We start from the raw sequence: 12,811 nt of genomic DNA on the forward strand, positions 1-12,811 counted from the left end.
GGCTGCTCCCTGTGTAAGGCCCCTGCCCTTGCGTCGCCCTGTGTAACCCCACCCGCTGCCTCAGTCTCCCCGGGTGACGGCTCGGCTCAGTCCCTGTCCCGGTTAGTGTGGCGGCAGCACAGCAGCGGGGGACACGGCCCGCCTTAACTGCTACTGCGGAGACTCGGGCTCCCCCCCCGGGGGTTCCTGTGCGGCTCAGGCTGGGGGGTAAAGGATCTGGGCGCCCCTCGCGCTGACCACAGGGCCTGGCTCGCACGTTCTGGAAGCTGGAACGCAGAGCCCAGTGGGGTAGCCTTGGCCAAGGGGACACGGGACACAAGAAGGAGCCAAAGGCCAACCCCTTGCCTTTCGTCCCCGCGACAGACTGTCGTGAAGGGAGGGGCTCCAAAGGCCTGTCTGTACCACAGTGCGTGTCACCGAGCGTGACTGCTGTGTTTTCCGGAGACGCTCTCGGCAGCGAGGCAGCTGACTGTCTTGCGTCTGTCTTGCCTCCCCTACTCCCTCACCGCTGCTGTTCTGGAACTGCCCCTCCTCCTCAAGCGCTCCCAGCGTGAGCTCGGCCACAGAGTTTTCTAGAGAGCTCACGCTAAGACGGGCCTCGCGCCTACAGAAACCCTGCGCTGCCCACCAGACCAGCCCCGGGCGGGGCCACAGACGAAGGACGGACCCGCGTCTGCCCCAGCGGCCCTCCCGTCCAACTGGAGAGGCACGACGTCTACACTCGCAGCCCCAAGTGAACACGAGACAAGGCCGGGAGACCCAGAGCGAACGGAACAAAGGGACGAACGTGGGGAGCTCTGGAAAATGGGGACAGTTTCCGGGCAGCGGCTCAACAGGGCTCACGGCCCACACGCAAGGCATTCGAAGCGTGAGCTCTCACCGAGGGCCCATCCCAGGGAGGAGGCGAGGCGCCGTGGGCAGGGTGTTTCCCTGACGACGGCCACGCACCTGCAGGTCATGTGCGGTGCGGAAGGGCCAGGACAAGGTCAAGGTCCCGCGGAGCAGAGGGCAGAGCCGGACAAGCCCCACGTTCACAGCCGAGGGCCAGCGAAGCGCAGCACAGGGGTCTCGGGGGCGAAGGGCCTTTCCCACCGTGCCTCGGCCCGCGGAGGAGAGGACGTTTCCACTCCTTCTCTCTGGAGGGGCAGGTNCAGCCCCCCGCCTCCCCCTGGGCTCCCCCAGCAGCTAAGGGGGTCCCTGCACTGGGCAGGCTCTGCCGGCTGGGGCCCAGAGGAGGGAGGAGACTGGGAAGGCCTCAGCGGCTGCCCCTCTCGCCGTGTCCCCGTCAGCTGGGACTGCCACAGGGCTGGCATTTCGCCCTCCATCTCTCTGCTTTTGCGTCGTGCTTCCCAGCTGACCCAAACTTAGGGGGAGGGGCGGGGACCAGGAGCCTTATTTAATGACTTCGTCAATGACTTAGACCTTTGAAGCACGACGCAAGGAGAAAGGCGACAGAAGAGATAATAAATGCTTCTTAATGGCGTGGTTGTCCCACATCCTAATTTCTGCCCATTGAAAGGAAACCAGTGGGCTCTGTGGCCTGATGTGGTTTCTCTCCTGCGGTTCTTCTTACCCTTGAGTGGTGTTTTGTTTTGTTTTGTTTTTTTCCCGCGGCTTTCTCTGGCTGTATTTCTGCCACGGACTTTCCTTTTCCTCCGAGAGACACCACAAGAACACCTCTGAGCTGTTCCATTTGTTTTCCGCACCCCAGAAGAACGGCCCTCTGCTGGGTGCACGGGAGCCCATCCCTGTGCCCCAGCTCGACCGAGATATCCGTCTCCATCTGGCCATGATCGCTCCAGGAGACTCAATCACAGATGTGCCCGAAATACGCCTGCAAGTGCAACTCTAGGAGTAAGACAGAGACCCAGAAGCGCCGCACATTCCCGTGACAGTGCCGTAGTGTCTGTCTGCACCAGTATTTTACAGATGCTTGGGGACCTTCCAGTGACACTGCTACAGCTGACCATGCCAGAGGGAATCGCACTGGGAAGGAAAGAAGAAAACACGAAGCAGAGACCTGCTTCCCCCGAACGGTGCTCTGTCATCATTCCTCTGACCCGAGAGAAGTTTCTGTGGCCGCAGGTCACGCTTTCCGGCCAGAGGGCAATCATGGAGGGATTGTTTTTTCTTTTATTTTGTATCTAATTGCCTTTCTCTCTGGGAAGGAAACAAATACTAATAATAAAAGTCTTTCTCAACTGGATAGACTCATACCCAAAGGGAAATCTTGGGTTTGTTTTCTTGGTTTGTTTTTCATAACATGCTTTTCAGAATTTGAATTTCAAGTCCGTGTAGTTTAAGGCCTGGGACCTCCTCCAGCAAAGCAGAATGAAAACCCAGGAAAAGGGGGAAGGAAACGTGAATGAAATTTCAGGCACCGCAGAGCAGTTCACACATCCCGTTAAGCGCTGTCGCCGTTCATAACTGAGGGACGGACCCTGTGGGCACTCCGAGACCCGCTGTCACGCAGCACCTCCTTCTGTGAACTCTTGAGAACGGCTGTGCCTTATGACAGTCCCCTCCCATTTCGGCCCCACACTGTTCGCGCCTCTGCTCAGTTCACTGACCACATTGGGCTGCTCCTCCACCCAGTGTGAGGACTCACTTTTCAGGGGTCGCTACTGTTTCCATGGCCATTCATTTCAGTTTCCCATCTTCCCGTAAGAGTAACTGACTGGGGGCGCCTGGGTGGCTCAGTCGGTTGAGCATCCCACTTCGGCTCCGGTCATGATCTTGTGGTTTGTGAGTTCGAGCCCCGCATCGGGCTCTGCGCTGACAGCACAGAGCCAGCTCTGGATGCTGTCTCCCTGTCTCTCTGCCTCTCCTCAGCTCAACTCACTCTCTCTCTCTCTCTCTCAAAAATAAACATTAAGAAAAAGACTGACTGACTGCCTTGTGATTTCTTTGCCATACAACATGCTTCTCACAATTTGATCAAATAAAACTGGTGATTTAGAGATGGGTTAAGACAATAGCCAACAGTAGCTATTACACTGCTATGGAAAAAAGAAGTAATTTTCTGTCAACGGAAGGAACTATTCTAGCAATGCAATTAATTTGGGAGTTCATGTCACAATCACTTACAGACTTTTTCTTTCTTTTTACTCAGACATCCAGACTTTAACTTCAAAACCTCTGGGCACCTTTTTTCCTTTTCTTTTCTTTCCTTTCCTTCCTTCCCTTCCTTCCCCTCGCCTCGCCTCTCCTTTCCTTCCCTTTTCTCTTGTCTTTTCTTTACTTTTCTTCCTTCACAACTTGCAGAAGACACACTTCTGTATGTACCTGGTTAAACACCATGAGCTGACAGCCACTCGCTGCTCATCTTTCTGATACGGCGACAGTCCTTGGGCCAAACTGACTTCCCAACAGCGTGGACACAGAGCAAGTGGCAATTCTCAACATCTCACTCCGGACTATAACCACGGCAGCACCGAAAGCAACCATCGCTCACACCGGGCCAATGGGCTCCGAGCTGATTTCAGCAGAGAAACAAAAGCACGGTCCTCTGGAAGCCACATCCATAGAAGCTACTAGGCCTGGGACCCCCAGAGCAAGAAACAGCCTCCAGTGACCGGGAGAGGTGCCGGCACTGCCCTCCTTCACAGCCAGCCGTGGCGCCCACACAGCTGCGCTGCACTTCTTTGCTCTTCCCCAAAGTCCAAGGCCAGTGCAAGAGGACTTGCTGGCTTCTATTTCTGAACTAGAGATGGCGTCACCACACGCAAGATGTCTGTGTTTCCAGGAAGCGCACACTCCCAAAGGGTGTTTGCCGAAGAAAGACAAGCCAACTCACAGAACACATACAGATGACCTTCTCCAGAGACGCCAATGGCTGGTGTGGCCTTAGGATGAGAGTTAAACTGCAGGACATGGTAATGAATGGGCCCAGTCGTGTAGGGGCGCTCGATCTTGGAGTGGTCAGCACCACAGCCTGACCTTTGAAAGCTGCACTGGCCTGACAACCCAGACTGAGAGGGTAGATTTTTTATTTTGTTTATTTATTTATTTTGAGAGAGAACACGAGAGTGGGGGAGGGGCAGCGAGAGAAGGAGAGAGGATCCCAATCAGGCTCCGTGCAGTCAGTGCAGAGCCCGATAGCCCAATATGGGGCTCAAACTCACAAACTGCAATATCATAACCTGAGCCGAAATCAAGAGTCAGACGCTCAACCCACTGAACCAGTCAGGCACCCCAGGGAAGATTTTTATCCAGCACATATCAGGTGTACGTGCAAACACTTACTAAACATCTAAGCACTTACTACACTGCCAGCCTCATTTTCAGGTTATGCTCAGGGCCACTACTTAATTTCATTAGTTAGAAAACATTTAATATAATTTTAACATTTGTATACAAGCACGTAGGTTTTTATTTCTAACCTATTTTCCAGTATGAAGATTTATTTGACCAGCAGCATGGTGGCTTCTGATTGTGACGCCAATACTTTCCAGCAGCTCAGTGGCAAACAAAAATCAGCTTAAAAATTCCGCTCTGGGGGTGCCTGGGTGGCTCAGTCAGTTAAGCATCCGACTTTGGCTCAGGTCATGATCTCGAGGTTCGTGAGTTCGAGCCCTGCCTGAGGTGGGCTCTGTGCTGACAGCTCAGAGCCTGGAGCCTGCTTCGGATTCTGTGTCTCCCTCTCTCTCTGCTCCTCCCCAGCTCACGCTCAAAAATAAACAAACATTAAAAAAATGAAAAAAAAAAAAATTCTGCTCTGAATTTCGAAATTTACTTTGAGTTTTCCAAAAGCGATTCTCTTCCCTACCCATCACCTCTAAAAATACCTCCCAGCTCTTTTGCTAATGAGAGGCACTAACAGATATACAGGGGCTTAATTAGTTTCATCAAAAAAATTGCGTTGTGTCTTATCATATGGGTTTACCTTTCATCCTTCTCCAATTTATTGGTTTTTGTTTTTTGGGTTTTTTTTTTTTTTTTAAGTAAAAGCACTGCTGTCATCCCATAACTGTTCTTACAAGATAACGTTAGTCATTGTCTTCTCACAATATGCTTCTCATCTGGCAGTTAATTTCCCCAGGGAGTACTGGGGATGTTTTATTTTCAGATAATCTCCAATTAGCTGCTTCTCTCCCTAACCCGGCTCAGCTCACACTCATGATTTTCTCCTGTACCTCCTCTTCTCCTCTTAATATGTTTCTCCTCTGCTTAACGTACAAGAAGGAAGATATATGATTTACATGGTTTCACATTCTGCCTCCCTACTTGCTCTCTCCCCTACTTACAAGAGATTTTAGATTTTAATGCTCAAAATCCAAATAAAATAAGACAGAACATCAGGTCTACCAAACGTCACTCTTCCCAGCAAAGCCCGCTCACTCAGCATTCAGTCTCTCTTTATGAGTTTCAAAGGGTATGTCTGAGATCTAGATTGACTATGAATTTGATAAATAAGACATGCCTAAGAGCCAGAGAATTGGGAGCTCACTTCAAAACACCCTTTCCCCCCCAGGAAAGTTATACGTGCCCACCCCGTGCTGACACCGACAATTTCTCTGGATAAGGCAGAAACTCTTCACGTCCAAACTAGAGGTATAGTTTGAAACAGGGCAAGTATGATGATTGAACTTTGTGCTAATGGATGGAAGTTGGGCCCTTTCTTGAGAAAGGGTTTGATACTGAGGGGCACGTCCAGTGGGTATAGAGTCCTTTCAGGAGCACGACAGAGGGAGAGAACAGGGTGAAGAAGGGGCAGTCGGGGCCCGTGAATGAACTTTGCTTCGTTTTTCGTTTTTATGTATGACAGAACCGCCTTCCAGTAATTCAGTAACAAATAGGGTTCTTAAGTATTTATACAATGCTTCAATTTCATTTATAGTATATATTTAAAGTTCAGACACTTGCCTCTACAGAAGGTATATCCTTTTATAACATCTGTGCAAGATTAAAGAATCTGGGGAAAAGAACAGAAACGGCCCGAAATGCATCGCTCTTATCTTTCTTGGGCTTTAGTCAATATTTACTTCCCCCATCAATCATTAACAGTGCCATTTCAGTAGACACTACTGTAGAGGTAGGTTCTGCTCTCTGAACACACACAAAATAAATCTTTGCAGACACTTAAGGGCCGGTGAGCACCCTGTCTATGCATTGCTACTTCTTTATGCATTTCTACATTCCCAAACAGTAAGCAATACTTTGCTAAAAGAAGAAACAAACTCTGTGTGTTGAATGAAGGCAAACCTCTGTGCGATAGATGACTTGTGCATTTGTAAAGTACAAAAGTATACAAACAGATCCACCTTTCCTGTGGCCATCTATTTTAACGGTATCCTTGAGGCCTACACAGAAGGTGTTTCTCAGCTGTCTAAAAAAAAGTGAGAACAAGCCCTCCATTCGCCAAACACTTCCTACCTCCCACAGCACCTACACCTAACTACTCATTTTGCACATATTCTGTGTGATTTTATATCGCGAGTTGATTTGTTAAGGTATCCAGAGTTCCATTCCCCAATGATCCCATCCGTCTCCTTTCTTTAGTCTCACGGAATCTCCCACAGCCCAGAGTAGAAACGCAGTGAACACCTGGATAAAATAGATGTCTCCGTACCCTGAGTCTTAGACTTTCCATTACGTGACTCTATCTTGCAGCTCTCTGAACCTTGGGGGGGGTGCCTTTTGAGGGGACAGAATGGGAAGGAACGATTCATGGTAAATATCTCCTTGGTTTGGTAAGTGCATTTTGGTAAAAGAAAAGTGCCTGTTAACTAAGGGTTAATGAAAACCACAACTGTCTGAAAGTGAAGACCTAACTCCACTTCCCCAACATGCCCTAAAATAGCACATACAGAAGAGGATCTGTACACAGACAGTGAAGAAGGATTCACTACAATAGTATTAGGAGTTCAACCTCACGGTAGATGCTAGGACAACAAAATTGTGTGTGTGTGTGTGTGCATGTGTGTGTGTGTGTGTGTAACAACATATCAGAATCATAATTTTGTGTGCTATGGAGTGGAATGTGTGAAACATTATGAGAGAAGTTAGCATGAGCTAGATATTAGCATGCGCTGGTTTAAATAACAGAAATTCATCCTTGACATATCATACTAAGGTACTGCCTACAATATCATATGCCATATATTGATGTTTATGTGTTTCGTGATCATACAGTCAAATACTTGGAAGTATTCCGTATTATAGACCACTGCAACTTTGTTTATAATGCACAAATGTAGGGGCGCCTGGGTGGCTCAGTCGGTTAACCGTCCGGCTTCGGCTCAGATCATGATCTCACGGTTCGTAGGTCTGAGCCCTGCGTCGGGCTCTGTGCTGACAGCTCGGAGCCTGGAGCTGCTTCAGAGTCTGTGTCTCCCTCTCTCTCTGCCCCTCTCCCGCTCATGCCTCTGTCTCTCTCTCTCAAAAGTAAATAAACATTAAAAAATTATAATACACAAATACTAACTTTCAAAAGGTTCAAAAGTAAATATTATTAAACTTTGTAATAGAATTTCCAAGGCTGTGAGCAAGTGTTTATTAGTCAACAGCAAAACATGTTAATACTTTCCGGTGAGTTGTTTCCATCACTGTAGCAGCATTGAAAAGCAAGGAAATAGTCTTTAAAAAAAAAACAATTTCGGGGCACCTGGGTGGCTCAGTCAGTTAAGTGTTCGACTTTGGATCAGGTCATGATCTCGCGGTTTGTGAGTTTGAGCCCCACGTCAGGCTCTGTGCTGACAGCTCAGAGCCTGGAGCCTGCTTTGGATTCTGTGTCTCCCTCTCTCAGCCCCTGCCCTACTCATGTTCTATCCCTCTCTGTCTCTCAAGATACAAACAAACATTAAAAAACCTTAAAAACACCAATTTCACCATTATCTGTCTGGTGGATTTCTAATACACCACAGACTCTGCAGAATGACTATAGAAAGGAAGAACACATTTATGAAATTTATTAGAAAATTACATTTCTCTAACCGAGAAATAGAATTAAAGCCCATAAACACTGGATCTCTGAAGCTGAACTGAGAAAGAGTAGGAAAGCATTTTTTGTGTGTGAGAGAGCGAGCGTGTGCATGAGAGAGCAGGGGAGGGGGCAGAGGGAGAGACAGAGAGACAGAGAGACTCTTAAGCAGGCTCCATACCCAGCACGGAGCCCACCATGGGGCTTGATCTCATGACTGTGAGATCATGACCTGAGCCGAAATCAAGAGTCAGAAGCTGAACCCACTGAGCCACTCAGGTGCACTGGAAAGCATTCTGCAAAGAGAAAATCATGATCGCGAAGTAGGTGTTCGATCATTGCCATTTTCATTATAACTGCTTGGAAAAGAGCAGGACACAAAGTGAACAATGATATGCCCCCAATTCTGGTTTTGTTGTTTTTCAAGCACCCATGGGTGTCATTCCGTCTGCTTTCCAGACTGGGGACCGAAGCTATTCAATCCCCAACTCGGGGAGAATCAATGGGGTGTAACCCCTGACAGAATAACTCGTTTTGCTCTTCAATCCATCTACACGGCTGATTCTGAGAACTCCGTGGCTGGAGCTCCCATTAGGATCTGAAGAGTTTACAGAGCTTCTGATGACTAGTGACATACGGAATCGCGTTCTTTCTAACAGGAGGGGAAAGACCTGACAGAATGGCGGCCGACCTCCCCAGGGAACGAGGTCTGTTTACGGGAAGCCACCAGAGTGCGCCGGCGGGAAGAACAGGTGTATGGGAAGCGAGGGCTCCCACCTCCTCTGCACAACGTGACCTTCCACAGATAGAGGCTTCTCCACGGGCCACTTCGCAAGTTCTCAGGTCAGAAAAGTGTGTCCATGCCTGCAGGTTGAGGGAATGTCTCTCCTTTCTCCTGTGCCTCTCTTTTCTGAGCTGCCATACCAACCGCACAGCCTTCAAATGCTGAGTTCGATCCCAGAATAAGTGCTTCAGATACATTAGATCTCAACTTAATGTTCTAAGCCCAAAGCCCCTACGTGGCTACAGCTAAGATTTATTTAGTGCTATATGCCAGGCTCCACAATGAGCCGTTTACCTGCTCCATCTCATGTCATAAACAGCCCTGAGAGGTGGTACTATCCTCACACCCAGCTTTACTTATTCAAAAAACCAAGGCTAAAGGAAACTCAGTGACTTCCTCAAGGTCACCTGAGCAGGAAGTGGCTGAGCCTGGTTCTCGCCCATGTGTGTATGCCCCTGGCCCAAGCTGTCTTGTGTGTGTGAACTATTCCAAACCTACTAAGAAGTAGACCCTACGGTACATACCACCCAGCTTTGACACAAATACAGACACATTGAAAGGTACAGATAATCCTTGACACAGAAAGAGATTCTGAAGTATAATTGCGTCTCTCTATCCAAAAGAAAGGGGCAACATGAAAGTGAACAGGGTGGTGAATGGGGGGCCCCATAAATAAAGTCCTATTATGCACAGTGCTGATCACGGAGAAGGTGCTCACTGGAAGTTCATTGAATGCAACACCTTTTCTTATTCAAATACGTCAAAGAGGTGGGGAAAGATCCTTTGAATGTAAAGGTGACTCTCAAAGGGGTCACATTTAGCCACAATCGGCAGTGAAAATGGACCCTTTCCATCTGCCCAGTCCCCCTCCCCTGGCTTCAGTGAGAGTCCCCTGGGACCCCGTCCCCTGGGCTCAGCCTCCAGCAGCCAAGAGAAGATGTCACTGGAGAGGCTGAGTGCTGGGGACACTCGGAGCCTCAGGCAGTCAGCATGGGACCCGAAATAGAAGAGAAGACAGTAGTCACCTCTAGGTAGAAATGGGGGAAGAGAGTTGGGGACACAGATCCAATTAAACTGGCGACGTTCTGTTTCATAATATGCGGAGAGGGTAGTGACGCTGCCCGTTTCGTCCCCACATGCACATGCACGTAGGAAATGATTACTTGGATACATAATACGAAGGGCAGAAGTAGGTAAGGGGAGAAGGGAATGTATAGTGGGTTAGAGGGGGAAGTAAATGAAAGCATAAAAAAGGTAAAAGGTAAGAAGGAAGATAGAGTGAGGCATCAAGGGGGGGCGGGTACTGAGGCAAGGTCAATGGCCTCAGCAGAGATCTCTTAAAGGTAGGAGAAAAAACCCAGCACAGTCAGGGAGGAAAGAAAGATACACGGCCGTGAAAGTGAGGAAATTACTGGGACGCCTGGGTAGTTCAGTTGACTAAGCGTCCGGCCTCGGCTCAGGTCGTGATCTCATGGCTCACGAGTTCAAGCCCCACGTCGGGCTCTGTGCTGACAGCTCAGAGCCTGGAGCTGCTTCGGATTCTGTGTCTCCCTCTCTCTCTGCCCCTCCCTTGCTCATGCTGTCTCTCTCTCTCTCTCAAAAATAAATCAACATTTAAAAAAAGTGCGGAAATTATGAACAAATGATGGAATAAAAATAAAATAAATTAAAATGGGGTAAAAATAAAATTTCCAAATGGGGCTTTATGCTTTGAGCTTGCTTCAAAAGGGAACTTTGAAAGCGCAAACGTGAACATTTGATTGATGAAGCTCCAAAACAAAATCTGGTGGCACCTCAGCAACTCCATAAAGAGTCAATATTTCTGATAACAGATTTATCACTTTAGGCTCTGAACCTTATTTTTGGTGGAAGTCTTAACACGCTACACTCAGCAGCCGTCTTAATTTTTTTTTTTAAGGTTATTTATTTATTTTGAAAGAGAGAGCGTGCCTGCAGACAGGGGAGAGGCAGAGAGAGAGAGAAACCCAAGCAGGCTCTGCACAGTCAGTGCAGAGCCCAACGCGGGGCTCGAACTCATAAAACCGTGAGATCATGACCTGGGCTGAAATCAAGAGTCAGAAGCTTAGCCAACTGAGCCACTCAGGCGCCCCACTCTGCAGCCTTCTTAGACAGAGTTTAGCCTTTTCTCTATCACTTAAGGTCATCCCCAGGAACACAGGGACACACGCAGCAGCTACCAGCGTTGGGGGGCTGGAGCCCCTCTCAACGTGGGCAAGCGTGGGTGACACCAGAGTGAATACACTGGCTACAAAGAAGCCACATAATTGGCACATGCTGGCATCAGGGTGTAGAAATCCCGTGCCTGGAAACTGACCTTTAAGTCTGCCTCCTAAAAAGAGGGACGCGTCTCAAGCTGATGCGCTGCTGTCACACCTCTTCTCCACAAGCTTGTCCCTCCCTCCAAGAGGAGCCGCCAGCACACAAACCGCAAAGGCGCCCCAGGGAGTTGCTCTGGTGAGCAGTCCCGAGCCTCCGTAAGCCCGTCAGCCTCCCCTCCGTGCGCTCAGATGAAAGCGGCCCCCCCATCACCGCTACAAATCTTACGACCCCAATTTAGCCCAGTGTTGACCGACTGGGGTAAAGGCACATTGTGTTTCCTACCAGGAGCGGAGCTTCAAGCCGAGTCATTGGGGAGGGAATGAGCTGGAAATCATGGCTTCACCTCCATGTGGGCTTCCGCACAAAACATCCAAAGGGGAAACCATTCCGTCCCCTAAGAAAAATGAAGTATTAGAAAATCTGCTGGCCCCTGGCTTTCTAGAAGCTCTGGAGAGAACAAAGTCAGTCAGATGCACAGTTGGCGTCTCAGACTGACAATCACAGCGCATCTACTAATCATCTCAATAACGGGATGTGTGGCCTGTCGGGCGAGAAAACTAGGAAGTGGGGAAGCAGAAAGGGGTCCTTTACTTAGTACGTGAAACGCAGCATTTTCCAACTTATTACTTTTGTCAGTGGGATTTACACTATTATTCCAGATTCTGACAATCAGATGTAGGGTAGTATTATCTATAGCCAGTGTGCAAGGGTTCTTAAAAGTGCCAAATAGTCATTTCAGTGAAATTGAACATAATTTATTCTAACATGAAAATATCAGGGGGCAGAGGACATACCGGAAATCGATCCTCTCTGAAATGTATAATTATTAAATCTCAAATGTCTGCATTATTTTTGAGCAGTAGGAAAACCATAAATTTAGCATACGCACTACATTAAGGTTTTGTTTTGTTTCACCCACAGCCCGTCTCCACCGGGGTTCCATTTAATTTAATTCTGAAGAATTACACTATATGGGAAATGATTTACATGATTATTTTCTCAGTCCTCTCAAGGACAGTAGGTGGCTAGTACATTCTATCCCACAAATGTCTTAATACATTAGGGTTGGATAAAGTCCATGAACCACCTTCAAATTTCATGAAAATATTTTTGTGAGGATGTGCAGATGAGCAATGGTCTGGGGTGAAGGGTCATAGCTTTCACTAGATTCTAAAAATGATCATGACCCCAAAAATTAAGAACCACTCTACCAGAATATTAGTAAGATTACAAGAAAATACAATGTTTATGGTAAAAATAACTCAGAGAAAGGAAGCATCAAGAGATTGAGTTTTGGGCCACTTGGGTGGCTCAGTCAGTTAAGTGACCAACTTCGACTCAGGTCATGATCTCGCAGTTCATGAGTTCCAGCCCCGCGTCGTGCTCTGTGCTGACAGCTCAGAGCCTGGAGCCTGCTTCCAATTCTGTGTCTCCCTCTCTCTCTGACCCTCCCCTATTTGTGCTTTCTCTCTCTCGCTCGCTCAAAATAAACAAACACTAAAAAAAAGTAAATCTAAATCTTCAAGGGGATATGGTGGATGACTCCAGGTATCCCTACAGCAGGACAGATTATGCCTGTCTAGCTAAAATGACAGGTTCACCTCTGTCATCAGAATGAGATATTAAGCAGAATATGGCTAATTTTTTAATGTTTTATTTGTTTCTGAGAGAGAGAGAGAGAACATGAGCAGGGGAGGGTCAGAGAGAGAGGGAGATACAGAATCTGAAACAGGCTCCAGGCTCTGAGCTGTCAGCACAGAGCCCGA

The 12,811-nt window shown here is 48.2% G+C and overlaps 1 long non-coding RNA gene across 1 annotated transcript in view; it reads left to right on the top strand.

The window, feature by feature from the left end:
- Positions 1–12,811, top strand: part of LOC144226801 (uncharacterized) — a 497,259-nt gene that overhangs the window by 16,952 nt on the left and 467,496 nt on the right. The window lies entirely within an intron of this gene.

The sequence above is a fragment of the Crocuta crocuta genome, unplaced genomic scaffold (genome assembly GCF_008692635.1).
Source record: "Crocuta crocuta isolate KB4526 unplaced genomic scaffold, BGI_CrCroc_1.0 scaffold103, whole genome shotgun sequence".
In the NCBI taxonomy this organism is placed as follows: domain Eukaryota; kingdom Metazoa; phylum Chordata; class Mammalia; order Carnivora; family Hyaenidae; genus Crocuta; species Crocuta crocuta.